We start from the raw sequence: 26752 nt of genomic DNA, 5'->3' as shown, positions 1-26752 counted from the left end.
CATGTGATTCTCCATCCGCTGACCCACTCTGACTATAAAAACGCACTGTACCAGGCCTCACACAGTCCCTGAAACGTTCTTTTAGTAGGACACTATGGTAGTGACAAGATTGAACAGATATAAAGAATGCTGTAAAAAAGGACCTGTCTTTTTTGTTGACTCCATCCCATAAAATTCCACAGCCACACTGCATGAGAAACATGAGACATCCATTAAGATCATGTTCCCATGAGTTCCCAAAATTTAGCTAGAACTAGATTTTGCAGAAATTGAAGACACATCTTGTGGCCTGACTGCTGAAAATGAGTGTCTCAGGAGTCAGAGAGGCATTGCTGCTCAACGCAGTCAAGAATGTCCTTTGCTAATTATTTCTCCTCCATTTCTGAGGGAATTTAAATTCATGATCGGCACCATATATTATACTTCAATACTATTCATCATCCATCTTGTACGTATTTGCAGGAGAGAATGTTGCCCAAGTCATTATATCCCGCCATGATTCACAGTCGTATGACCTTAGGTGGCAGCTCAGCAGGAGCTTACCAGTGCCTTAAATCATCCCTGTTGTGGACATACAAGAGCGTGACCTCTGACTTCCCAAGCTGTCTCTTCATGAAATGAAAATGGAACTGAGAGTTTAAGGGAAAGTGTCTGGCTCTTGTAGTCATCTAATGAGGTCCTCATTTCTAGCTGCTAAGCATGCCCTTTAATTGGCGATCACTCGAAAATCAATGATAATATAACTGTCCAACTCTTTGGAGCTATTTTTCTCTCTGCTTTCTATCCTGCAAGTACACGATAAAAGAAACCACCCATTCAGCCATTATCTTGTGTCACTTACTATTCAGAGATCAGTCTTCCTTTATGTGCTCCTTCAGGAAAGACCTGGGTTGTATTTTTCACTTGCCTTTCAGGCAGAGAGTAGAGTCCTTGGCACAGATTAAGTCCTCAAAAATGTTAGATGGGTGGATGGGTGGGCAGTGGATTGTAGCACATGAGCAACTACAGTAGCATTGTGATACATGACAAGGAAATGACCTCAGTTGGGGAAATAAATGCCTAGCACATATGCCACCACTTTCCCCTTCCATCTTCATTACAGTCCTTACTAATCTATTATGACATTTTTTCCCATTGGGTCTAGACATGACCTCAGGATCCTTGTAGAATATAAACAGTCCTGTGCAATGTAAACCTTGTATAATGTAAACAATGCTTTACTGTTTGATTTGAGTTGGGACACGAGAAGAATCCTATTTTCCGTCCATAACATAGACGTTGGGAATAATAGCTAATGCTTATGTAAACATATAGATTCATAGGATAGAAAAAATAAGTTTTAAGAAATGACCTAGTACAGACTCAGGGGGAAAATATATGTTAACTTGATTATAGAAATTTGGTTCAACCACTCAGCTTCAACCTTCAAAAATCATGTCACTTTTAATTTTAAACCAACATATGAATCCAAGGTATAGCAAAATAAACCATAAACCTTGCAGAACAGGGCCCTTCTAGATACGATCTCGTTAGGACCTGATCCTCCATGGTTGTATCTACACAGAGGGGTAATGCCAGGTCCCCTACTGGGAAGTTGAATTGGAGGAAGAGATAGACATAGAGGTACTATGGATAATTCTAGACTGACATGGTCATCAAGAAGTCCTATGAAAAATAATTTCTGGTGAGTATAGAGTAAATCAGCAATGAGAAATGGAGAGGATTGGAATTAAGTAGACTCATCACTAGTCCGTGGTTATTACCAGTGTACCAGTTTAGCAATGAATTACTCAAGGTAATTGATGCTAGGTAGTCTAACAAACACTCCTGAAAGCCAAGTGTCTTAACTTAATAAATGTTTATTTCTCTTGTCAGAGACCAGTGTGAATTAGGTGGTTCATTCTTAGCAGATTGCTTTCAAGTAGTGAATCAGGAACCCATGCCCCCCTCCACCTTGAGGTGTTGTCTTAAATGCATGACTACCTAAACTACAGCAGAAGGGAACATGGGCAATCATGCATAATATCTCCTGGCCAGGCCTGAAAGTGGTAGACCCATACCCTTTCAACAAGAATGCAAAAACTTGACCTCTGCCTGGCTCCAAGGGAGGTTAGAAAAGGTCATTGTTCTGTGTGTCCAGGAAGAGGAGAATGAAATGCATCTCACTGTCTCATCCATAGCTGAAGGCAGGTAATCTGTGAGAGAGAGCAATGTTTGCAGATGGTGATACGTGAAGATTGAGGAAGATTGATTTCTCAATCATTGAGGAGTACTGTTCCATCTAACTGAGTTCTGAATGGTAATAAAGTCATCCACTGAAAACTTACCAATCTAGTTTGTGTGCAAGATATTATGAATTATAGTCTTACCGTTAATTTAGCAGACCCACAAATATTTACATCTACCAAGCACCGTGCTGGCAACTGCAGCTTACCAGTACTTCTTTCCTGGGCCCTGGATAATTTCCAGTAGTTGGTATCAGGATCTAAGCTATCCACTTGATGTGGACACTAGTCCCCTTGTAGCCCTGTCACAGGAGCCTTTAACCATTCGTGGCCAAAAACAAAGGAAATGGGCAAGAGTTACTGCTCTGCTTATCAGAAAGTGTCTCCTAAAGTCTTGTCTCCTAAATCATTTTTCCGGCCCCTTTATAGTAATTCTTTCTTTATTCACATTTCTTGGCCTACTGAACGCTATAATCAAATCCTCCCTCAATTTTCTTTTTTCTGAAGTATATAAAACTACATTTTCTTCAGCCTTTTTTTAAAAAAAATGATAATTATCTTGTTTATTTGTATTTGGAAAATCTAATGAGATCACATATTTAAAAATCACATACTATCAAAAGATAAATAGTAGTAGTAATACCTTCTGGAATATTTTTGCCCCTCATCCAACCAACGTTAGGTCCCTTACCCCCTTTCTTAGCAACTTTTATTAATTTCTTATGTGTCTATCAGAAGTTTTTTGTGGCAGACGTACATGTGTATGTTTCAGAGGTTACTGTTGTCATGAATTCACAGAAGCCAGAGCCTGGAAAGCATTAAGTGGTCCTGAGTACCCCATTTCCAATGAGAGAGCGTAGCAGTGCTCAAACGGCTGGGTGTCCTATAATTCAACTCAATTCTCGCACTATCTACCTGTAGATATCATCAGATCTCACATGTTAAGGGCTCAGTCCAGCAGGAATGCACACACACACTTCAGGTGCCAGTCACCAAGTATATGTTGTCACCTGTGCTTCTGACCCTTGTACCACAGATCAGAGGTTCCAACGACCCCCTTCTTAGCTTTAATTAATTTGCCCAAGTGACTCATAGAACTCACAGAAATATTCTATTAACTAGATTAACGGGTGTATTATAACATGATAAAACTCAGCAACAGCCAGATAGAAAACATGTATAGGACGAGGTATGGGGAGAAAGCATGGAGCCCACTCTCCCCAAATCTCCATGTGCTCACCAACTGGGAAGCTCCCTGAACCCTGTCCTTGGGGGTTTATGGAGGCTTCAGTACACAGGCATGTCTGAATAACTCATTGGCCATGGGCGATTGAGCTCAGTCTTGAGTGGCTCTTCCCTGCCCTGAGGGCAAGGGGGTGGGACCGAAAGTTCCAACCTCCAATCACAAGGTTGGCTCCACAGGCTGCCGGCTCCCATCCTTAGGTGCTTTCTAAAGATCACCTTGTTAACATAACAAAAGACACCATTATCATCTCATCACTTATGAAATCCCAAGGGTTTTAGAAACTGTGGCAGAAACTGGGACAGAGACCAAAAATATAAATCTTATTACTCCTAAAGCACAGTTATCTAGGTAAATGTTTGTATCACCCCAAACAGGCAGTAGTCACCAGGGAAAATAAGTTAATTGCCAGTCTTTTCTATTAATTTTTAAAAATCAGATTTAAGAAGAGAATTTTTGAATGGCCAGTGAAAATGTCTCTTACTTTAGCTCTTGCCCTTTTCTACTTATTATTTATTTTTTCAATTTTTAGTTTAGTTTTGAAAACTGTCTTTAAGTTATTTTAAAGTTACAACCGAACCTTCCAGGGTTAAAAAAGTATTGCGTCTCTTGAAAGATTATTTTAGACTTAGTGAAATGGATTTGATGCTAGAGAACATGTGACATCATACATTTGACCTTTTTGAAATGATTTACATTATATCAGCTACATTTTAAGTCCAGCAACTGTAACCAAAAAAAAGAAAAAAAACACCCTACTAATTAAGGCAACTTTGCAGATTGATGGCATTAGATTATCAATTAAGATCTCAGGTTTAAACCAGATTTTTCCTCTAAATAGTGATCCAAAGAACACTAGTTTTACGGTCATTCTAATTAGTCAGACAGCCTTCTGATTGTTTAGTGCCTTCACTTGAAGTTTGTTAAATATTTTGAATCTCACCTATGCTCCCATGGGACATTAGTGAATGTGAAGTCAACAAAAAAGAAAAAAAAGTAAGAAAAAGGATTTTGTAGTAAAATAAACTTGAGAAATCCTGGGTTCAGGAAATTTAAACATGTTTCGTGACTGGAGGACTTTTGAGATATGGAATGAGCTATAATGTGCTCTGTGAATTTCACTGTTAAGTAGAGTTTGGTCTGAAGTGTTTTTAAACTTTATTTGGCTCTACAACCCTTTGTCAGTGGAACATTTTAAAGGACTCTTTGTTTCTAGCAACTTTGGAAAATGCTGTTCTGGTCTCAGTTAAGCCCTTGAAATCTTAGCATTTGGAAGGAGATCCACACACAAGCTCATCCAATTTCTGGTACAGAAATCTACCATGTATCCATGCTATAGGCTCACTCAGCTGTGGATGAGTATTTTGATAACAAAATGCTCACTACCCATAAATCAGCTGATTCTATAGTCGGAATGCTGGTCTATTAGGAGGTTTTAACCTTTTAAGTGCCTTTTACTATTAGAAAATTTTAAGTTTTAAAATTTTGTCTATTGGACCTAGATCTGATCTCTGGATTAAGATAAGTCCTATTCAAGTAAAAGAATCCTCATTTTTCAAGGATGATTTGTACATGAAAAAAAAAATCCATATACTTCAAATCATCTGTAAATAGTGACTGAAGAGTAATTGAAAATACATTTGAAAATAATTTTCATTTGAAATTTATGTCAAAATATGTTATTATATAAATGAATCCAGTATATTTTCTCTTATAGCCAGTAAAATTTAGGTTAAATTTTAATTAAGCACAAGTGCTACAATTAAAAAAAAGAATTACATTTTGTTTTGAGTGATTATTTCAGCAAAACTGGTTTATGGGACAGTAAACTCTCCTTCCCTGCATGTTCAATGTTAGCAGCTCAAACAGGCTAATTCTGGTAAAAATTCAACAGTTTTCCAAGGCCTTCTCTTAATTATTTGATACTCAATTGTTTTTTCTTTTACTTCTATTGTATCTCTTCTTTAAATTGTTAACTGCACATCCTCATTTATCAATGGCTTTGTATGTTTAACCCAGCAGATCTCTGGTATTATTTACAATGGCTTCATGATATTATATCTTTAAAATTCAGAATTTCACTTTAAAGTTGATTTGAATTTTATTTCTATTATACGGTATTATGTTTATGTTATGAATCCATCAGTGAGTAATTTTCTGAAACAGGATGAGCAGTTTGCTGACTTAGAAGGGCTGGAATCTATAGACACCTTAACATTAGGATGTAGATAACGAATAGTTGGATGACAGGAAACCCTGTTATATGAAAACAGGAATAATAATGAGTGTTCCAAATCTTATCTTTTCTGTTCTTACTTTTCTCCAAAGGTTAGTTCTAGAGTCCTTAATTCTCCATTCAGTATTAAATGATTGACTATTTGCAGCCTTCCCACCATTCTCCCCACTTCTAGGTCTGAGTTGGATAAACCTTTTGGTTTCATCCTTTCTTTGTGAAGTAGTGTTCCTAGTCAAGCCAGAAGGCTGTTCCATTAAAGGTTTAGCATTTTAGTGATTTTAGTAGTAAGAGTAAGGATAAGTGGTCTTCAGCCCATCACAGTCTTCCACCCAACCTTTCTTCAGATGAATTTCCTGCAGTAGAAAAATTAGACAACCAGGCTGAATGATTGAGTCCCTGACTATGACTAGCAATGGACTACTCAGCCCTGGCTTCCTGGGCTTGCCATCCTTCAAAAACAGCCTGCCAGATGGAATCTCAATACCCTAGCTTGGCATTCAAGATACTCATACTCTAACCCACCAAAATCCAGTTCCAGTAGTTCTCCCCACTTCTTTCATACAGCAAATATCCATTCACCCAACTGCATTCACTTATCTGGAGTACAAGTTCTTTTCCTTATATTCCAATATATCCCTATTTCATCTGCCTAGGAAGTCTTTCAAATTCTTCACAATCCTAAATACTACATGGTCTTTACTTTCCTACCATTACAACTTGACCTTAAGAAAATTTTTGCTTTCCAAGATCTATAAGTCAATCAATCAATAAACCATTAATAAGTTCATAGGCTGCTTCAATACAGTTCTCCTCAATACAAATATAGTTGTCAATCCTTAATAATAACAGCTTATATTTGATCACATAGAAATGTATTTTAACTCACATATTTGTTATCTAAAATGATAGTATAGCACTCTTCATTTTGTTGGTTATTTTCACGTATTTTAATGTCAGTATCACCTCTTTGAAGACTTAAAGTATATGTTGTCCATTTTTTCAGTATTTTAGTATCCTGCCCTGTTTTACACTTAGTGGGTGTTCAATAAATGACGTTGACACTTCACAGAATGGAGAAAATTTTCCCTAATCCTACCTAATCCTACAAGCGTTGACCCTCTCTGACTTTGCACATCACTTGTTAATGGCAGCTGGGTAGTTGTGTTTGATAGAAATTCAAGAAAAAATTTCTACATGTTTCAAGACCAAAGCAACAGTCATATGAGGACCTTAGCATCATGAATATATTCTTAAACATATGCAATGGAGAATTGCACTTTTATGATTTTGTGATGAATCACATGTAAAACAGTCATTCACATTTTATTTATTTATTATTTTTAAATATCTTTATTGGAGTATAATTGGTTTACAATGGTGTGTTAGTTTCTGCTTTATAACAAAGTGAATCAGCTATACATAAACATATATCCCCACATCTCCTCCCTCTTGCCCACCCCTCTAGGTGGTCACAAAGCACTGAGCTGATCTCCCTGTGCTATGTGGCTACTTCCCACTAGCTGTCTATTTTACATTTGGTAGTGTATATATGTCCATGCCACTCTCTCTTTGTCCCAGCTTACCCTTCCCCCTCCACGTGTCCTCAAGTCCATTCTCTATGTCTGCGTATTTATTCCTGTCCTGCCCCTAGGTTCTTCAGAACCATTTTTTCTTTCTTTCTTTTTTTTTGTAGATTCCATATATATGTGTTAGCATATGGGATTTGTTTTCCTCTTTCTGACTTACTTCCCTTTGTATGACAGACTCTAGGTCCATCCACCTCACTATGAATAACTCAATTTCGTTTCTCTTTAGAGCTGAGTAATATTCCATTGTATATATGTGCCACATCTTCATTATCCATTCATCTGTCGCTGGACACTTAGGATGCTTCCATGTCCTGGCTATTGTAGATAGAGCTTCAAAGAACATTGTGGTACATGTCTCTTTTTGAATGATGATTTTCTCAGGGTATACGCCCAGCAGTGGGATCGCTGGGTTGTATGGTAGTTCTATTTTTAGTTTTTTAAGGACCCTACCTACTGTTCTCCATAGTGACTGTATCAATTTACATTCCCAGCAACAGTACAAGAGTGTTCCCTTTTCTCCACACCCTCTCCAGCATTTATTGTTTGTAGATTTTTTTGATGATGGCCATTCTGACGGATGTGAGGTGATACCTCATTGCACTTTTGATTTGCATTTCTCTAATGATTAGTGATGTTGAGCATCCTTTCATGGGTTTGTTGTCAATCTGTATAGTTTCCTTGGATAAATGTCTGTTTAGGGCTTCTGCCCATTTTGGGATTGGCTTGTTTGTTTTTTTGATGTTGAGCTGCATGAGCTGCTTGTATATTTTGAGATTAATCCTTTGTCAGTTTCTTCATTTGCAAATATTTTCTCCCATTCTCAGGATTGTCTTTTCATCTTGTTTATGGTTTCCTTTGCTGTGCAAAAGCTGTTAAGTTTCATTAGGTCCCATTTGTTTATTTTTGTTTTTATTTCCATTTCTCTAGGAGGTGGGTCAAAAAATATCTTGCTGTGATGTATGTCATAGAGTATTCTGCCTATGTTTTCCTCTAAGAGTTTTATAGCGTCTGGTCTTACATTTAGGTCTTTAATCCATTTTGAGTTTATTTTTGTGTATGGTGTTAGAGAGTGTTCTAATTTCATTCTTTTAAATGTAGCTGTCCAGTTTTCCCAGCACCATTATTGAAGAGGCTGTCTTTTCTCCATTGTATATTCTTGCCTCCTTTATGAAAAATAAGGTGACCATATGTGCATGGGTTTCTCTCTGGGCTTTGTATCCTGTTCCATTGATGTATATTTCTGTCTTTGTGCCAGTACCATACTGTCTTGGTTACTGTACCTTTGTAATATAGTTGAGGCCTGGGAGCCTAATTCCTCTAGCTCTGTTTTTCTTTCTCAAGATTGCTTTGGGTATTCAGGGTCTTTTGTGTTTCCATACAAATTGTGAAATTTTTTGTTCTAATTCTGTGAAAAATGCCGTTGGTAGTTGGATAGGTATTGCATTGAATCTGTAGATTGCTGTGGGTAGTATTGTCATTTTCACAATGTTGATTCTTCCAATCCAAGAACATGGTATATCTCTCCATCTGTTTGTATCATGTTTAATTTCTTTCCTCAGTGTCTTACCGTTTTCTGCGTAAAGGTCTTTTGTCTCCTTAGGTAGGTTTATTCCTAGGTATTTTATTCTTTTTGTTGCAGTGTTAAATGGGAGTGTTTCCTTAATTTGTGTTTCAGATTTTTCATTATTAGTGTATAGGAATGCAAGAGATTTCTGTTCATTTATTTTGTATCCTGCTATATAACCAAATTCATTGATTAGCTCTAGTAGTGTTCTGGTAGCATCTTTAGGATTCTCTATGTGTAGTATCATGTCATCTGCAGACAGTGACAGCTTTACTTCTTCTTTTCCAATTCGGATTCCTTTTATTTCTTTTTCTTCTCTGATTTCTGTGGCTAGAACTTCCAAAACTATGTTGAATAATAGTGGTGAGAGTGAACAACCGTGTCTTGTTCCTCATCTTAGAGGAAATGGTTTCAGTTTTTCACCATTGAAAACGGTGTTGGCTGTGGGTTTGTCATATATGGCCTTTATTATGTTGAGGCAAGTTCCCTCTATGCCTACTTTCTGGAGGGTTTTTATCGTAAATGGGTGTTGAATTTTGTGGAAAGCTTTTCCTGCATCTATTGAGATGATCATATGGTTTTTCTCCTTCTGTTTGTTAGTATGGTTTATCACATTGATTGATTTGCATATATTGAAGAATGCCTTCATTCCTGGGATAAACCCCACTTGATCATGGTGTATGATCCTTTTAATGTGCTGTTGGATTTTGTTTGCTAGTATTTTGTTGAGAATTTTTGCATCTATGTTCATCAGTGATATTGGCCTGTAGTTTTCTTTCTTTGTGACATCTTTGTCTGGTTTTGGTATCAGGGTGATGGTGGCCGTGTAGAATGAGTTTGGGAATGTTTCTCCCCTGCTATATTTTGGAAGAGTTTGAGAAGGATAGGTGTTAGCTCTTCTCTAAATGTTTGCTAGAACTCGCCTGTGAAACCATCTGGTCCTGGGCTTTTGTTTGTTGGAAGATTTTTAATCACGGTCTCTATTTCAGTGCTTCTGATTGGTGTCTTTATATTTTCTGTTTCTTCCTGGTTCAGTCTCAGAAGGTTGTGCATTTCTAAGAATTTGTGTGTTTCTTCCAGGTTGTCCATTTTATTGGCATAGAGTTGCTTGTAGTGATCTCTCATGATCCATTGTATTTCTGCAGTGTCTGTTGTTACTTCTCCTTTTTTATTTCTAATTCTATTGATTTGAGTCTTCTTCCTTTTTTTCTTGATGAGTCTGGCTAATGGTTTATCAATTTTGTTTATCTTCTCAAAGAACCAGCTTTTAGTTTTATTGATTTTTGCTCTTGTTTCTGTCATTTGTTTTTCATTTATTTCTGATCTGATTTTTATGATTTCTTTCCTTCTGCTAACTTTGGGGGTTTTTTTGTTCTTCTTTCCCTATTTGCTTTAAGTGTAAGGTTAGATTGTTTATTTGAGTTGTTTCTTTCTTCTTGAGGTAGGCTTGTATTGCTATAAACTGCCCTCTTACGACTGCTTTTGCAGCATCCTGTAGGTTTTGCGTCATCGTGTTTTCATTGTCATTTGTTTCTAGGTATTTTTTGATTTCCTCTTCGATTTCTTCAGTGATCTCTTGGTTATCTAGTAACATATTGTTTAGCCTCCATGTTTTTGTATTTTTTACAGTTTTTTTCCTGTAATTGATATCTAGTCTTGTAGCGTTATGGTCAGAATAGATACTTGATACGATTTTAATTTTCTTACATTTACCAGGGCTTGACTTGTGACAAGTCAGTATATGATCTATCCTGGAGAATGTTCTATGAGCACTTGAGAAGAAAGTGTATTCTGTTCTTTATGGATGAAATGTTCTGTAAATATCAATTAAGTCCATCTTGTTTAATGTGTCATTTAAAGCTTGTGTTTCCTTATTTTCATTTTGGATGATCCGTCCTTTGGTGAAAGTGAGGTGTTAAAGTCCCCTCCTATGATTGTGTTACTGTTGATTTCCCCTTCTATGGCTGTTAGCATTTGCCTTATGTATTGAGGTGCTCCTATTTTAGGTGCATAAATATTTACAATTGTTATATCTTCTTCTTGGATTGATCCCTTGATCATTATGTAGTGTCCTTCTTTGTCTCTTGTAATACTCTTTATTTTAAAGTCTGTTTTGTCTGATTTGAGAATTGTTATTCCAGCTTTCTTTTGATATCCATTTGCATGGAATATCTTTTTCCATCCCCTCACTTTCAGTCTGTACGTGTCCCTAGTATGTGTCTGAAGTGGTTCCTTAGTGGACAGCATATATAGGGGTCTTGTTTTTGTATCCATTCAGCCAGTCTATGTCCTTTGGTTGGAGCATTTAATTCATTTACATTTAAGGTAATTATTGATATGTATGTTCCTATTCCCATTTTCTTAATTCTTTTGGGGTTTTTTTGGAGGTTTTTTCCTTCTCGTATGTTTCCTATCTAGAGAATTTCCTTTAGTATTTGTAGTAAAGCTGGTTTTGTGGTGCTGAATTCTCTTAGCTTTGGCTTGTCTGTAAAGGTTTTAATTTCTCCATCGAATCTGAATGAGAGCCTTGCTGGGTAGAATTATCTTGGTTGTAGGTTTTTCCCTTTCATCACTTTAACTATGTCTTGCCACCCCCTTCTGGCTTGCAGAGTTTCTGCTGAAAGGTCAGTTGTTAACCTTATGGGGATTCCCTTGTATGTTATTTGTTGTTTTCCCTTGCTGCTTTTAATATTTTTTCTTTGTATGTAATTTTTGATAGTTTGATTAATATGTGTCTTGTCATGTTTCTCCTTGGATATTTCCTGTATGGCACTGTCTGCGCTTCCTGGACTTGATTGCCTATTTCCTTTCCCATATAAGGGAAGTTTTCAACTGTATTCTCCTCAAATATTTTCTCAGTCCCTTTCTTTTTCTCTTCGTCTTCTGCGACCCCTATAATTCTACTGTTGGTGTGTTTAATGTTGTCCCAGAGGTCTCTGAGACTGTCCTCAATTCTTTTTATTCTTTTTTCTTTATTCTGCTCTGCAGTAGTTATTTCTACCATTTTATCTTCCAGGTCACTTATCCGTTCTTCTGCCTCAGTTATTCTGCTATTGATTCCTTACAGAGAATTTTAAATTTCATTTATTGTGTTCTTCATCATTGTTTGTTTGCTCTTTAGTTCTTCTAGGTCCTTGTTAAACGTTTATTGTATTTTCTCCATTCTATTTCCAAGCTCTTGGCTTATCTTTACTATGATTACTCTGAGTTCTTTTTCAGGTGGACTGCCTATTTCCTCTTCAGTTGTTTTCGTCTGGTGGGTTTTTACCTTGTTCCTTCATCTGCTGTGTATTTCTCTGTATTCTCATTTTACTTAACTTACTGTGTTTGGGATCTCCTTTTTGCAGGCTGCAGGTTCGTAGTTCCTGCTGTTTTTGGTGTCTGCCCCCAGTGGCTAAGGTAGGTTCAGTGGGTTGTGTAGGCTTCCTGGTGGATGGGAGTGGTGCCTGTGTTCTGGTGGATGAGGCTGCATCTTGTCTTTCAGGTGGGCAGGACCGCATCCTGTGGTGTGTTTTGGGGTGTCTGTGACCTTATTATGATTTTAGGCAGCCTGTGTGCTAATGGGTGGGGTTATGTTCCTCTCTTGCTAGTTATTTGGCATAGGGTTTCCAGCACTGTAGCTTGCTGGTTGTTGAGTGGAGCTGGGTGTTAGCGTTTAGATGGAGATCTCTGAGAGAGCTTTCGCCTTTTGATATTACGTGGTGCTGGGGGGGGTCTCTCGTGGACCAATGTCCTGAACTTGGCTCTCCTGCCTCAGAGACACAGGCCTGACACCCTTCAGAGCACCCAGACCCTGTCAGCCACACGGTTCAGAACAGAAGGGAGAAAAAAAGAAAGTAAAAAATAAATAAAATAAAGTTATTAAAATAAAAAAATTTTTTAAATTTAGTAATTTTTAAAAAGAAAGAAAGAAAGAAGAGAGCAACCAAACCAAAAAAGAAATCCACCAATGATAACAAGCACTATAAACTATACTAAAAAGCAAAGAAACAAAAGACGTACAGACAGAACCATAGGACAAATGGTATAAACAAAGCTATACAGACAAAATCACAGAAAGTCCACCGCCTCAATTTTGGGATGATTCATGTCTATTCAGGTATTCCACTGCTGGGCTAGATTTCCCTTTTTCTTCTTTGTTTGCACAGCTCCTGGGGCTCAGCTTTGGATTTGGCCCCACCTCTGCGTGTAGGTCACCTGAGGGCATCTTTTCTTCACCCAGGCAGTACAGGGTTAAAGGAGCAGCTGCTTCGGGGGCTCTGGCTCACTCAGGCCGGGGGGAGGGTGGGGTACGGAGTGCGGGGCGAGCCTGCCGCAGCAGAGGCCAGCGTGATGTTGCACCAGCCTGAGGCGTTCTCCCGCGGAAGTCCCTGGAATTTGGGACCCTGGCAATGGCGGGCTGCAAAGGCTCCCGGGAGGGGAAGTGTGGACAGTGGCTTGTGCCTTCACACAGGATTCTTGGTGGCTGCAGCAGCAGCCTTAGCATCTTATGCCTGTTTCTGGGATCCGCGCTGATAGCCGCGGCTCGCGCCCATCTCTGGAGCTCGTTTCGGCAGTGCTTTATTAATCCCCTCTCCTTGCGCACCCCGAAACAGTGGTGTCTTGCCTCTTAGGCAGATCCAGACATTTTCCTGGACTCCCTCCCAGCTAGCTGTGGCACACTAGCCCCCTTCAGGCTGTGTTCACGCAGCCAACCCCAGTCCTCTCCCTGGGATCTCACCTCTGAAGCCCGAGCCTCAGCTCCCAGCCCCCACCTGCCCTGGCAGGTGAGCAGAGAAGCCTCTGAGGCTGGTGAGTGCTGGTCAGCACCGATCTGTGCGGGATGCTCTCCGCTTTGCCCTTCGCACCCCTGTTGCCGTGCTCTCCTCTGTGTCTCCAAAGCTTCCTCCCACCCACTGCTCCCTTTCTCTACCAGTGAAGGGGCTTCATAGTGTGTGTAAACTTTTCCTCCTTCACAGCTCCCTCCCAAAGGTGCAGATCCCATCCCTATTCTTTTGTCTCTGTTTTTTCTTTTTTCTTTTGCCCTACCCAAGTACGTGGGGAGTTTCTTGCCTTTTGGGAAGTCTGAGGTCTTCTGCCAGCGTTCAGTAGGTGTTCTGTAGTTGTTCCGCATGTAGATGTATTTCTGATGTATTTGTGGGGAGGAAGGTGATCTCCATGTCTTACTCCTCTGCCATCTTGAAGGTTCATTCATGTTTTAAATACTCTTCAGAGCACAATTTTTTAACTTTTATTTCTCTAAACATAATTATTTAATAATTAAGAGGTGTCAAAATATTACAGTTGGTTTTTCTTGTCATTCTGTTTGTTTGTTTGATCCTATATTGTATCTTGGAGATTTGGGGGCAACTTATATTCTGTAGCAGTATACAGTATATATGCACAATGTTTTAAAAATCTGATGTATAAATATTGAGTTTTACTGTCACCTAGATGGCAGATGTGCAAAAAATAAATTCATTAAAATATTTCTAATGTCCTGGTTTTAAAATGGGGAGCACTTTCTCAATGTTCATATCCTCACATAGTCATAAAATTTCCTACTTTAACAAAAGTCACTTGGTTCTCTGCGCACCAATGAACTTGAATGTCAAATTTACAAGTTCATGCTAATGTGTTCTCTGCTAAATTTGGGAAATTTTCTTTCTGTGTATCCATTGATATTTCACTATTTATCATGGTGGTGTAAATGCTTGGGTTAGCTTGACCTAAAGGCATCCAAATTCATGGAAATGAATGTGGAAATGGGACAATATAATTAAATATCACAATTAATGGGCTTGATGCTCCTATTTCATTCTTCACACAAACATATTAAAAGTAGATTTTTTTTTTATTATGTAAGACTTGGTTCTGTATATAGTTCAGCCAGAAGTAAAATTATTCCTAAATCACCCTGTCTCTCAACCTAATGCATCAGCTTCAGCCTGTACACATAATGACAGTCAGACCTTGATTGGCTTTTTTCTCTTCCAACTGGCGGTGTAGACAGCAAACAGGAACCCTGTCTGAGAAGAGTTTGTGTATAGACCCAGAGAAAACTTTTAACATGGCACTGTTGTTTATGTTATGATCAACCAAATTTACTGATCCAATCATTTATTTATTTGTCCTTACAAAGTCCTGTATTCATCCATCCATCACATTTCCTGAATACTTACCATGCACCAAATACTGAAAGTACAGTAATAAGCAAAACAGACATAGCCCACGTAGTCCCGGATTTCATAATTTGGAAAGCACAGCTGGACTAGAGTTACCCTTAGGAAAAATACGTTCAAATATAATTAGATAATCACACAAATATGTGAAATGAATAATAAACATATGATGCTGTAAAAGCAACGAGACCCAGTATTTTCAAGAGGTCAAAGGAAGGCTTTTTTGTGTCAGTGCCATTTGAACTGAGATGGGAAGGACTCAGTAACTAAACAATGGCGGTGATGGGGAAAGTAATCACTAGCTATCTGACCTCAGACAGGTTACTTAACCAGTTTATGCGTCAGTTTTCTCATCTATCAAATGACAGGGTTAATAGTACCTACTTTATAGGGTCTGGTGAGGATTTGGTAAGAGTTTAGGACTATGTTCACTACATGGACTCTATGTAAATATTACATATTGTTGTTACATGGCATTTTTACCCATAGTTTGCTAAGTTAGAAACATACTGAAGAAAATAAAATAAATAGTACTGAATGTTGATTTCAGATTTATTCAAAGTAAGATGCAAGTGATAAACTTTCCATACAAAAAGTCACAATTCAGGTAGGGAGACAACATGGAAAATGTTGAAAGCGATGAAAATGATGATGTGAACTGCGTACAATATATGCATTATGAAATGACACCTAGAAAAACTGGAAATCAATGAAGTTGTGTTAATTGCTATTTTTTCTGGAAAGGGAAGATGGATGCTTGCAATAAACTTAAATGAAAGATTTTTAAAAATGGTGCCCTGGGAACAGAGAGGCACAAAAGCATGCTCATAATTTTGTGGCTTGGGCTGAAGCATTTCTCAAATGTCCTTGAAAGTTTCCAAAGACAGTCTTTCCTCAGGAAAGTATTTCTCCTGTGAGTAAATAATGTTCTTGCCTAGAAATGAAATGCAGTAATATATTACATTGCAAGTGAACTGTTAGCAAGACTGGCAGCAGAAGTTCAGAAACAAATGTCACATTGCAATCTAGAGTTTGAGGCTCTGTATCTGAACTTCCATAACTTCTAAAGGGATGCCCTTTGTATGAAATCAAAATAGTCCAGAGAATAATTTTGACTTCTCTTTACTTAACTATTAGAAGGATTTATTTGGAATTATTATTGTGTCATGCATGTTCTGCCTTAAATTTTCTGTGGTTGAGTTGCACAATTGATAAGCTAAGGTTTCTTTCCACCATAAAAGGCTCCTTTTAAGGAGTCCTATAATAATGACATTTAAAATACTTACTTGCTTTTGAAGAAAGCTTCATGCTTTCCAAAGTGCTTTATAAACGCATTTCTATGAGGCAGGTGGAACATGTCCTGTCAACAGTATTTTACAGAAAAGAAAATGGAGGCTGTAAAGGAAAGCTGCTTGGTCAAGGTCATTCAGTGTGTTAGGCGAGTTTTCATCACAGGAGTACTCACAGTTGAGCAGGGAATCCAGCAGGGAGAGCTTAAGGCTTTAGTCTATCTTTACACACGTATTTTTGCATAAATGAAAAATTTACCCAAAATGAAGTGCATTAGGTACCTAGTACTGCCTTCTTGTTCCTTAGAGTCTAGTGAGGGATATAGACTGAGCATATTCTATCCCAATGAAGATAACTTAGATTTTTCTGAGGATGATCACTTGGGCTTTAGAATCTGAATTCCAGCTTGACCCCTTACATGAAGGAAGTTACTTAATCTTTCAGAGCCTGTTTCTCCATCCCTTAAATGGCATTTGAATGCTCTCTTATATGTTTATTAACTCATTCACTTAACAAAGCACCTGCTAGATCTCAAGTACTCTGCTAAGAACGGTGAAGCTTTTCTAGGAAGCCAGAAGGCATCCTTCAGTGGATAGTGGAGGTCAAGAGAGGTTAGAGTTAACACTTGAATTTGACAGTGGGAGAAGATGAAACGTTCACATGGCAAGGAAAAGAGAAAAAGACTATTATACAGGTTAAAGAGCTAGACCTGGAGATATTTGGAGTGACAAAATTTCTGAATTTTTATGTACCTTACTTCCTGCCTCAGTTTCCACATCTTGGAAATGGGAATAATGATTAAACATGTTTCACAGTATTCATTTGGTAGAGATTAAATGAGGATTAAATAAGCATGGAAAGTGGCATAGGACAAATTTGATAAATTATTATGTATGAAAGTGTGTATAAGTAAAATCAATTGCCATGACCCCTCTTCGTACCGAGTGATCACAGCACGCTTTAATTTTCTAGCTGAGTCTGGATATGGATTCGTAACTTTATTCAAACAGTGTATCAGGCACCACTTAACCTTTGGATTGGCTGGAAATTTTTGCTTCTCTGCTCTAATACAATTTAATTTTAATTTTGGTTTTTCAGGTACATGGGTATAAATAAGAGTGTTAAAGAAATGTATTTCAGATTTTAAATTCAAAAATGTAGAAAAACTTTCTTTTACTATTTTTCATTTTACCTTTGGGTGCACTGATCAGCTACTTTTTCTTCTGCACCCAGGCAAAAGGGATTCTGAAGAAAACACTTTAAAATTTTGGTTTCATATATAAGATAGTGGGAGCCTCTGCCTGCTTGATTTACATTTGTGCTCACCTTCCACTTTATGCGGGAGGGGGCATACGAGTAAAGGAAATTTTTATATGATTTCAAGTTATTTAATTCCTGATATTATATTTAGCCATGATAGAGTGTTATGATTTGCCTACAACATCCATCCTTCCTTTTCTTGTACCTTACCTTGTTCAGAGAGGACTTGTGCCTGTTCTGCTTTGAATTTCTCAACCAGTTCAGCTGCTAAAATCACAGGTGAAGCTTAGTTTCTGCTGATTTAATCCACCCAATCGAGATAGAGTTTCTCATTTTATTCAGCAAATATTTACTCTGCCTTAAAAAAAGATTTTTAAAAAAATGCATGGTCTTATTTGCTGATGCTGCTGGGAATTAATTAATTAATTAAGTTTTAGGTTCACAGTAAAATTGAGCACAAGGTACAGAGATTTCCCACACATTCCTCTGGTGGGAATGTAATAAATTGGTACAGCCACTGTGGAAAACAGTACGGAGGTCCCTCAAAAGCTAAAAATAGAATTACCATATGATCCAGCAATCCCACTCCTGGGCATATATCCAGACAAAACTATAATTCAAAAAGGTACATGCACCCCAATGTTCGTAGCATCATAGCGGCGTTATTTACGATTGCCAAGACGTGGAAACAACCTGAGTGTCCATCAACAGATCAATGGATAAAGAAGGTTTTATATATATATATATGTAGTAATATATATAATTTAAATTTATATATTTGCATACATATATATATATATATATAAATACTACTCAGCCATAAAAAGAATGAAATTAATTTTGCCATTTGCAGCAACATGGATGGACTTGGAGGGCATTATTCTAAGAGAAACAAGTCAGACAGAGAAAGGTAAATACTGTATGATATCGCTTATATGTGGAATCTAAGAAATAAAACAAACTGGTGAATATAACATAAAAGAAGCAGACTCACAGATATAGAGAACAAACTAGTAATTGCCAGTGGGGGAGGGGGGAAAGGCAATTTAAGAGTTGGAATTGGGGAGTGGGAAGTACAAACTATTGGGTGTAAAGTAGGCTCCAGGATGTTATTATACAACAGGGGGAATATAGCCAATATTTTGTAATAAATGGAAAGTAGTCTTGAAAATTGTATAAAAATATTTTCTTTTTTAAAAAAGATACTTCTTAGCTGATAGAAGCTTTAGAAGTCTACAGAGGCAGATACTTCTAAAATTGCAGCATATAACTTCTGGAGCCTGGCTGACGTTCTCACAGGAAGCTGCATGAAAATTACTTTCAAAGGCATTCATCACCTTAGCTTACAGGAGTCTGTTCCTTCAGTGTGTATTAGTCCATGGTGCATCCTTACTTTGACTTACCTGTGAGGTTCACCTCTCGCCCCCGGGAACAAAGCCTGCAGAGGGGCAACTTGTTTGGCTTGGGAGCCTGCCCAATATGAAAAGTTTGCAGGTAAAATCAGAAAGAACAGCTGCAGGAGGAGAGATGAGGTTTGCCGACAGCTAACGATTCAGAAAGCAATTTGCATGAGAGCCTTCTGTTTAACAGGAGGCAGCATGTGCTGGGCAGTGGTTTACCATCCACTGCCAAGCTGGTTTCTACACCCTGAGTCCTCATTCCATCAAAACACGTGTCCTGAGGGAACGCCCAGCCACCAGCTTGCACTTACCTGAGTTAGCAAGACCTGCCATCTAGAATTTCAGAGAGCTTTTCATTTATTAACTCACATGAATCTACTTTATCCTGAGGCTCTGGATACTAGTCCCATGCAAACTGATTTAATAACAAACATTTAAGTGCAAATCCAAGGTCATCTAGATAATATTCTTTGACAGCTTATTGCATATGAGGCACTGCACTGTGCACTTTTTATACCATATCGGACTTCATAACAGACCTCTGAAGTGGGTGGTTAAGTTTCCTGCCAAGGGATCCATACACAAGAAACGATCATCAGAAAAGACCAAAGTATTATTTATTACTAGTGAGCTAGTCGCTGTTACTTCATTTTGGAATTCTAATTGAGGCTTTCCTTCTCTCTGTCTCGCCCCCAAATCACAGATGACTAGGTCATGGGACAAGCTTAAGCTAACATGCCTTATTCTGTGAATCATAAGCTGAGCTACTGGGACAGAACCATGTGACACGTTTGTCCTTTTCAAATGTAATAATTCTACCCATTGCTCCATACATGTTCTGGTTACTGACCAATAACATTAACAATTCCTCTTCCAAGAATAGGATGGAGGGGAAAGGCACTGGATCTCCTATGCCTCCCAAACATGTGAAAGCCAAAGCATGGTGGGAGGAGAAGCATATCTCTTCGTAATATGTTTTATTCCCTGTTTTATAGATGTGCATATGGAAGATTAGAAAGGCTGAGTAACTTGTCCATGTCATATAGCCCATGCTTTTAACTCTTTTATTATACCACTTATCCTTCTCACCTATCAATCTGCCTTGTATACTGATATCCTGAGAAACAGACCACTGTATGTATAGAAATGAACAACCATAAATAAGCTGGAAATGCATTTCTATTTACATTAACTAAGATAGTCACTTGTTTCTTTTAAGTGAGGTCCTCCGCCTTTTTAGGGACCTGAGTAAACTAACGATGTGCTTCCATTGATTAAACAAGAATTCTCCAATATTCCATAGAAGAATCATACATTTCTTTAAGCCCTATGTGTGCTTCTAGGGTTTAGATTCTAAATCAAATAGGTTTCTGTTTTTCATTAATAAAAATGAACACAGGATTTCACTTGTAAATTTATTAACTTTTTTTTTCTGTCTAGCAACAAGCAGTGACTATTGTTGGATTGGTGGACATAGTAGAGATGGCCATTCAGAAAATCACAAATTTTAGGAACTCTAGCATTCATGTAGCTCAGAACTGTAAGAAGAGACCAGAGGAAGATCAACATGCTTTAAAGTATATTACAAATCAATATTGAAATAGAGCTTAACGTATAATTCATCTGGAAAGGAGCTCAGAACGTGATTGCCAGTTATTTAATATTCTGGTCAAAGACAATGGAAGCGCTATTAAAGTATGGCATTTTGACTGCCATTGGAAAGGTCAGGTTTCAAACAGCAGTGCACTAGTTGTGCTCAAAATGACTAAAGAATGATGAATAATTAAGTGAAGAGGAAATGGGAGACCTGCATTCTAATCTTGTTTTGGCCACTGATGGGAATCATGTGGACTTTAAGCCCATCACACAATCATTTACCACCTTGGTTTTCTCACCTGTAAAATGAGGGAGTGACTGTAGTTCTTTAATAATCCTTGATGATCTTTAGCTCTGATTCTAGAAGCATCTTAATTTAATACAGTTTGAGGATTTATGTCTAAACTCTAGCAAGCAGAAAAATGTTCTTTTATTTCTAAAATGGACTTGACATTGTGTTAACAGAGCAAATGAAATCTCTTGAGTATTGTTCAAAGAATCACCAACTTAAAATTCATCCCCATTGTTGGTTTTTATTGTCTGTTTAACTTTTACTAGATCTATAATAGTTTTATTTATTTTCCTTTGCACGTGGACTGGCAGCCTGTGTGGTTGGAGAAACACATCACCACTTATTTTAGATACTTTGTTATCAGAGCCAACTCTGTAATCTTTGTTCTGCCTGTGAATTATTTATTTAATTTGATGTGTTTTTTCCTGGATTCATAGAATTTCCTTTTGTCATGATGCTTCTTTCCATTTATGGGACTGTAAATACAGCTGACTAAACCTCTCTAGTGGCCGAATACATATCAGGTCTTTTGTGTGAAGGATGCTAGCTAATCTTCCCGTTCATAGGCTGACTACATTTTTATTCATTTGCTTTTATTCTACTCACCCCTGACAGTAGTATCTGTGGAATAAATAAAATAATGATACCTACTACTTATTTAACTCGGATCAGAAAACTTGACCTTTTCCTAATTTTTTACATTTGCTAGCTTTGTGGCAATATGCACCCCTATTTTTCTCTGAATCTCAGTTCACCCTCTACATGGGAATAATTATGCCTACCATACAACGTGGTGATCATAAAAGAAATTCCGCCCATCTACTACCATATTGGGGAAAAATATTTGGATTGACTTTTACCAGACTTGGAGGCACATGTTTGCAGTGGCCTGTTTGTAAATACTGACTACATGGGGTACAGTGGGATACTCTGAAGGCACCTTACAGAGGTAGATAATATCTCTCCCAGGGCATCAACGCTAAAAGTGAGAAGCATTTTGATTTCTCATCAAGAAAGAAATGTTCTATGATGTTAATGGTTCTTAACTTTTGGTGATTCATTAAAATCTCCTGGGGAGCTTTTGATAATCTTAAAGCCCAGCCTGTAATTTATACCAATTAAATATGAATTTCTGGGGGTTGGACTGAGGCATTGGTATATTTTAAGGTTTGCAGAATGTAATGGTTAATATTTAAGTGTCAATTCAACTATATGCTGAGATACACAGATATTTTGCTAAACATTATTTCTGGGTGGGTCTGTGAGGGTGTTCCCAGATGAGATTAGCATTTGAATTGGTAGATGGAGTAAAGCAGATTTCCCTCCCCAGTGTAGGTGGGCCTCATCCAATCTCTTGAGGGCCCCAAAAGAATAAAAAGTCAGAGGAAAGGAGAATTTGCTCTCTCTGCCTGAGTGTTTGATCTGATCCCCTGCCCTCTGACTGTGGCTTACGTCAGTTCTGAAAACTACACCCCTGGATTTCCTAGTTTCCAGCTTATATTTAATATACAATATATTTAATATTTAGTATGTTTAATACCTATTACATATGTTAAAGCAATTACATACATTACATTATATTTATTATGTATCTCCTATTGGTTCTGTTTCTCTGGAGTACCCTGACTACTATGGTGCTTCCAATACACTGTAAATATTGAGAACTACTATATATGTTAAAATACTATGGCTAAGGTATTACAAAAGTGGATACTCTGACAGTGTAGTTCTGCTTCTTAAATGGGCAACTCAATGAGGATAAGTAGCAATGTAAATTATTTTTTTCATTTTAAATGGTTGCCAGTCATATATATATATATAAACACTTTGGGAGGCTATAAGACACTAATTAAAAGAACTTATAGGATATAAGCACTAAAACCACATCGACTCGCCACTCAGTAGAAGGAATTCTAGGCCCAAGATATAGAAACCTCCGTACCTGAATCATTGGAAAAGATGTAGAAAAGACTCTATAACTATTGAAATTTTCGGAGATCCCTTGTGACCCTTTTGGAGGTCATGATATCAGGACTCACTGTCTCCTGAGTCTTGTTTTGTAATACAGAGAGGGACCCACAGTTACATAGTAAATTGACACCTGAGACTTGTTTTTTTTTTTTTCAGCTAGAAGTGGAAAGGAGAAATATCTTTCACTGAAGCAGAGAGTAGAGGTATAAGTGGGGAAGACAAGGTAAAGAAAGAAAAGAAAAGAATCCATTTAGAGAAGACTTGCTCTTGGGGCAAGCCCTGGACGTATAGTCATTTATATATCCTATTTCAGGATACATTGCATGCTTTACTGTAAGTAAGCATTTAATGATTTGTCTTCCACATACTTTGTTTCATTAAAGAGATTCACTTCTGCTGGCATTTTGTTTCATGGGATCCCAGGCCCTTAGCATAGTCGCTTAGTAAAGTATTTGTAGAATGAATCAGTCAATATGTCCTCAAGCTCAGTACCCTTCTCAAATCAGTTACCTGCTTTATACCATAACTGAGATTATATTATCATAGTGTTAGGACTCAAAGGGAAATATGATCTCGATTTTAGGGTGAGCGGCGAAGCTGCCGAGCGCCCGCGTCGCTGCCGCGGCCGGAAGACAGACGCCCCCCAAAGCCCCTTGCCTGGCTCGGACCAACGGAGCCGGCAGCCCAGCACTCCGGTGAGTGGCACCTCCTCCCCAGCCCTAGACCCCCGCTGGGGACCGGCCGGCCGGGCTCTTTTGTGCAGCGCACCGGGGGTGCTCTGCGCCCCCTCCGCGCGCCCGGGTCCGGTCCGCCGGACCCCGTGGCTGCGGTGCCCGCGGTGCGATCGGTCTTTGTTTCCACCGGGGCCCGCGGCTCGGCTGGGCTCGGCTCGAAGCCTGGCAGGCAGCGCCGGGAAGGGGGAGGGGGAGGTGGACGAGAAGGGGGCGCGGGGAGGGGGGGTTCCCGGGTTTCCTGGCCGCCCCGCGGCTCCCCCGGCTCGGGGGCGAGGTGCGCGCCCAGCGCTGCCGCGCGCCCCCACCTCCTTCCCCCTCCTTCCGTCTTTGGATTTAAAACTGCAATTTGCTCTCCAGCTTGCTGAGTGTGTGGCGGGGGTGGGTGAAGGGGGGGACCGTGGGACCGGAGAACAAGGCTGGATTTTTAGGAACGGCCCTGGGAAAGGGGGAGACTGCGGAGGGAGGAGCCCCTCCCCTTCAACCCCCAAATCCCAAGGTTCTGCTGGTGCTCTGGGAGTTGAGAGGCGGGGACCTAATGACCCGGAGCGGGTGTGGGGCGGAGGAGGGATTTGGGGGCGGCCAGGGCCGTAGGGGTTGGGCCGCGTGCCCGGTTACCTGGTGAACAAAGTCGGCTCACTTTTGCATAAATAAATAATCGCCTATCAATGCGTTTCCTCTGAGGCTCTGATTGAATCGGCCCCCTCTTCCCCAGGGGGTGGGGTGCTGAGTGACAGCTGTCAGCCCCCTGGGCCGGTAGCTGGGGGTGAATTGCAGAATCCCTCTACTTTCTGGCTAAGGGCACATTCCCCTGCTGGGTCCTGGTCCCCAGGCAGAGCCAGAGGGGCAGAGGGCTGGCTCTGAGTCTAGGAAATAACCTTGTTTCCTGTTCTACAGGAAAAGGGACAGCAACCCAGAGTTTGGGGGCTGGGGATGAAGACTGATGGGAGCTGGAGGGGTTCCCCAGCAGCCTGACCCCCCAGCCTCCTGCCAGGCGAAGGGGCCAGCTGAGGGAGGAAGGATGTGGGCCTTGCTGGCCGGAGGCGGGAGCTGGGGCCGTCCCTGAGACGGGCAGCGGGCACTGAGAGGGAGGAGGGAGAGAGAGAGAAGCGGGGGCGGGAATTCTCTACCGCAGACCCTGGGGGCCAGGGCCAGATGTGGAGGGGTGGGGAGTCCCCCCTCCCTCCTAGCTTGGGGGCCCTGGGGCTGGGCGGGGCTGAGCCTGGTGCCCTCCGTTCTGCACCAGTGCCTGACTGGCAGGGCCAGCTGAATTTGGGCCCAGGCGTCACCCTGGGAGGTAGGGCCAGGCTGCACCAGCCTGGCCCCTGAGCACAAGGAGGGACCCTTGGGGGGCCTGTGCCTGTCTGGCTGGGCAGGCGTTTCCCGCCGGACCAGTTGGTGTCAGGTGGGACTTGGCCCCAGTTCCCTGGGCAGAGCTCAGGGTGTGAGGACAAGTTTGCCTCCGGGTCAGGGTGGCCACATTTCGTCCGCTGCTGCCGCCGGCGGGGCGGGGGCATGCGCCCGGGCCTGGTCAGAGTCCTGCCAGGAGCATTTGGGGTGTTTCTATTGTTGGCTTGTTCCTGTTCCGTGTGGTCCGGTGTGTGTAGCTGTGTGAGCTGGGGCTGTAGGTGACAGATTACCAGTTGGTCCGTCCCCCACCCACACACAGCCCCCACCCCTGCCGCCTGGAGGGGCAGGCTGGGTTGTGGTGGTGAGCTGCAGGGGGACCCCCCAGGTGGCATGTGCCTGCAGCTTGCCATCTCCCTCCTTTGAGCAGATGTATATTTTTATAGTAATGGAAAATCAAACTGGATAGTAAGTTGAATTCATTTTTTTCTTCTGCTGTGTCAATAGTTGGAATAACCTCTAGAGACTAGTGAACTTCTTGCCCCAGAGCTCCTACCCTCCAGAGGTTGCAAAGATCAGTGAGGGCATGAGCTTTGGGGGACCAGTTCAAACCAGTGACTCTTGTCCCTCTTGGTCTGGCATTGGGGCAGGTGCCCAGGTGGGCGGGCATTGCCCCCTCCCCAGGCATTCCCCCCACACCCCACCCCACCCCAGGTGTAGTCTGTCCTCTCAGCCACCTCCTTGGTCAGTGCCTAAGCTGTGCCCAAGCCCTCAGGGACCTTCTCCTGGTGGGCTCTCTCCCCCTGCCTGGGCTCCCGGCCCACGTGTTGATATTTATTTTCTGCAGTAAAATCCATTTTTAATGCCGTTACTATTGAAATAATATAGAGAGAAACAAATGTGATGTGTTTAAGTTGCCCTCTGTGAGTTTTTAATGTGATCTATGGCTGAGGTAGTGATGGAAGGAGCTGTTCGGCTTGCAGGAATTTGGTGTCATAAAGAAAAAGAGCTTGCTGTTTATTATGGTTGCTGGGCTGGGGGGTCTGGAACAGGGTCGTGGGGGCAGGGAGCCCCAGCACCCCCAGGTGCTGTGGATGGACAGGGTTGCTTCTCGGTTTGGAGGTGCGTGGGTTCCAGGATTGTTTTGCATTGCTCCCCAGCCCTTGATGGGGCCTTTGGTGAGGGGGCTTGGGAGCTGGGGGGCTTTGTCCCCTCCCATTCCACCTGGTTAGATTGGGGCAGGGAGGCTTATGGAACCCCCTGCTGAGCTAAGTGGAGGTGTACTGTAGGGAGGATGGATTTGGATTCTAAAGGAGATTAAGAGACAGAGACGCGGGATCTTTACCTGCTTGGTGTGGCTGTGCTGGAGGCTTGGAGGGCAAACTGTCCCTGGCAGAAGACCTTTTTTTTAGGCGGGGCTGATCTGGACTGGCAGAGCCCCAGAGGGACATAGCTTGTTCTCAATCAGCCTGGAGCGCTGGCTCGAGCCACTACCTCCTCTTGCCTCTGTTCCCCATTGGACAGGGGCTTCCTCCAGGCAAACCTGATCCCCCTCACTTCCCCTCTTCTCTGCTCTGCCCCACCCCAAGTCAACTTTTTTTTTTTTTTTTTTTTTTTGGTTTGTGGAATACAGAGCTCTGTGCCTCAGGTCAGCCACCCAAGACCACAGGGTGCCATGCCTTCATACCAGATGCCCAGGCACTTCTGGTGTGATTAGTGAGGTCAAGCAGACTCACCATTATGGGATGGAGCCCAGCTCTGCCTCTGGGTCCCCTGGGTCTCTTGGGACAGAGCCGGGGAGGGGGAAGCCAGGATGGGGTGGAGCTGGGAACTGAAGGGGGGGAGCA

General features: G+C 40.7%; 2 protein-coding genes across 32 annotated transcripts in view; one reads left to right on the top strand and one right to left on the bottom strand.

The window, feature by feature from the left end:
• LOC125961818 (metabotropic glutamate receptor 7-like) overlaps nucleotides 1–26752 on the top strand; it is a 411772-nt gene that overhangs the window by 272037 nt on the left and 112983 nt on the right. For 22 of the 30 annotated variants that reach the window (XR_007472838.1, XR_007472839.1, XR_007472831.1 and 19 more), the window contains one exon: nucleotides 23411–23522. The exons of 4 other annotated variants lie outside the window; for them this stretch is intronic. The gene's annotated coding sequence lies outside the window, so the exon portion shown is untranslated. Of the gene's footprint in view, nucleotides 1–12204; nucleotides 12257–15568; nucleotides 15626–23410; nucleotides 23523–26752 lie in introns of all 30 variants that reach the window. 4 more of the 30 variants (XR_007472827.1, XR_007472852.1, XR_007472855.1 and 1 more) reach the window with 2 other exon arrangements.
• The window catches only part of LOC125961808 (UDP-N-acetylglucosamine--peptide N-acetylglucosaminyltransferase 110 kDa subunit-like), a 250670-nt gene that overhangs the window by 158644 nt on the left and 65274 nt on the right, over nucleotides 1–26752 (bottom strand). The gene's annotated exons all lie outside the window — the stretch shown is intronic.

Source organism: Orcinus orca, chromosome 17, assembly GCF_937001465.1.
Source record: "Orcinus orca chromosome 17, mOrcOrc1.1, whole genome shotgun sequence".
Classification (NCBI taxonomy): Eukaryota; Metazoa; Chordata; class Mammalia; order Artiodactyla; family Delphinidae; genus Orcinus; species Orcinus orca.
This window is presented reverse-complemented; position numbering and strand designations above follow the sequence as displayed.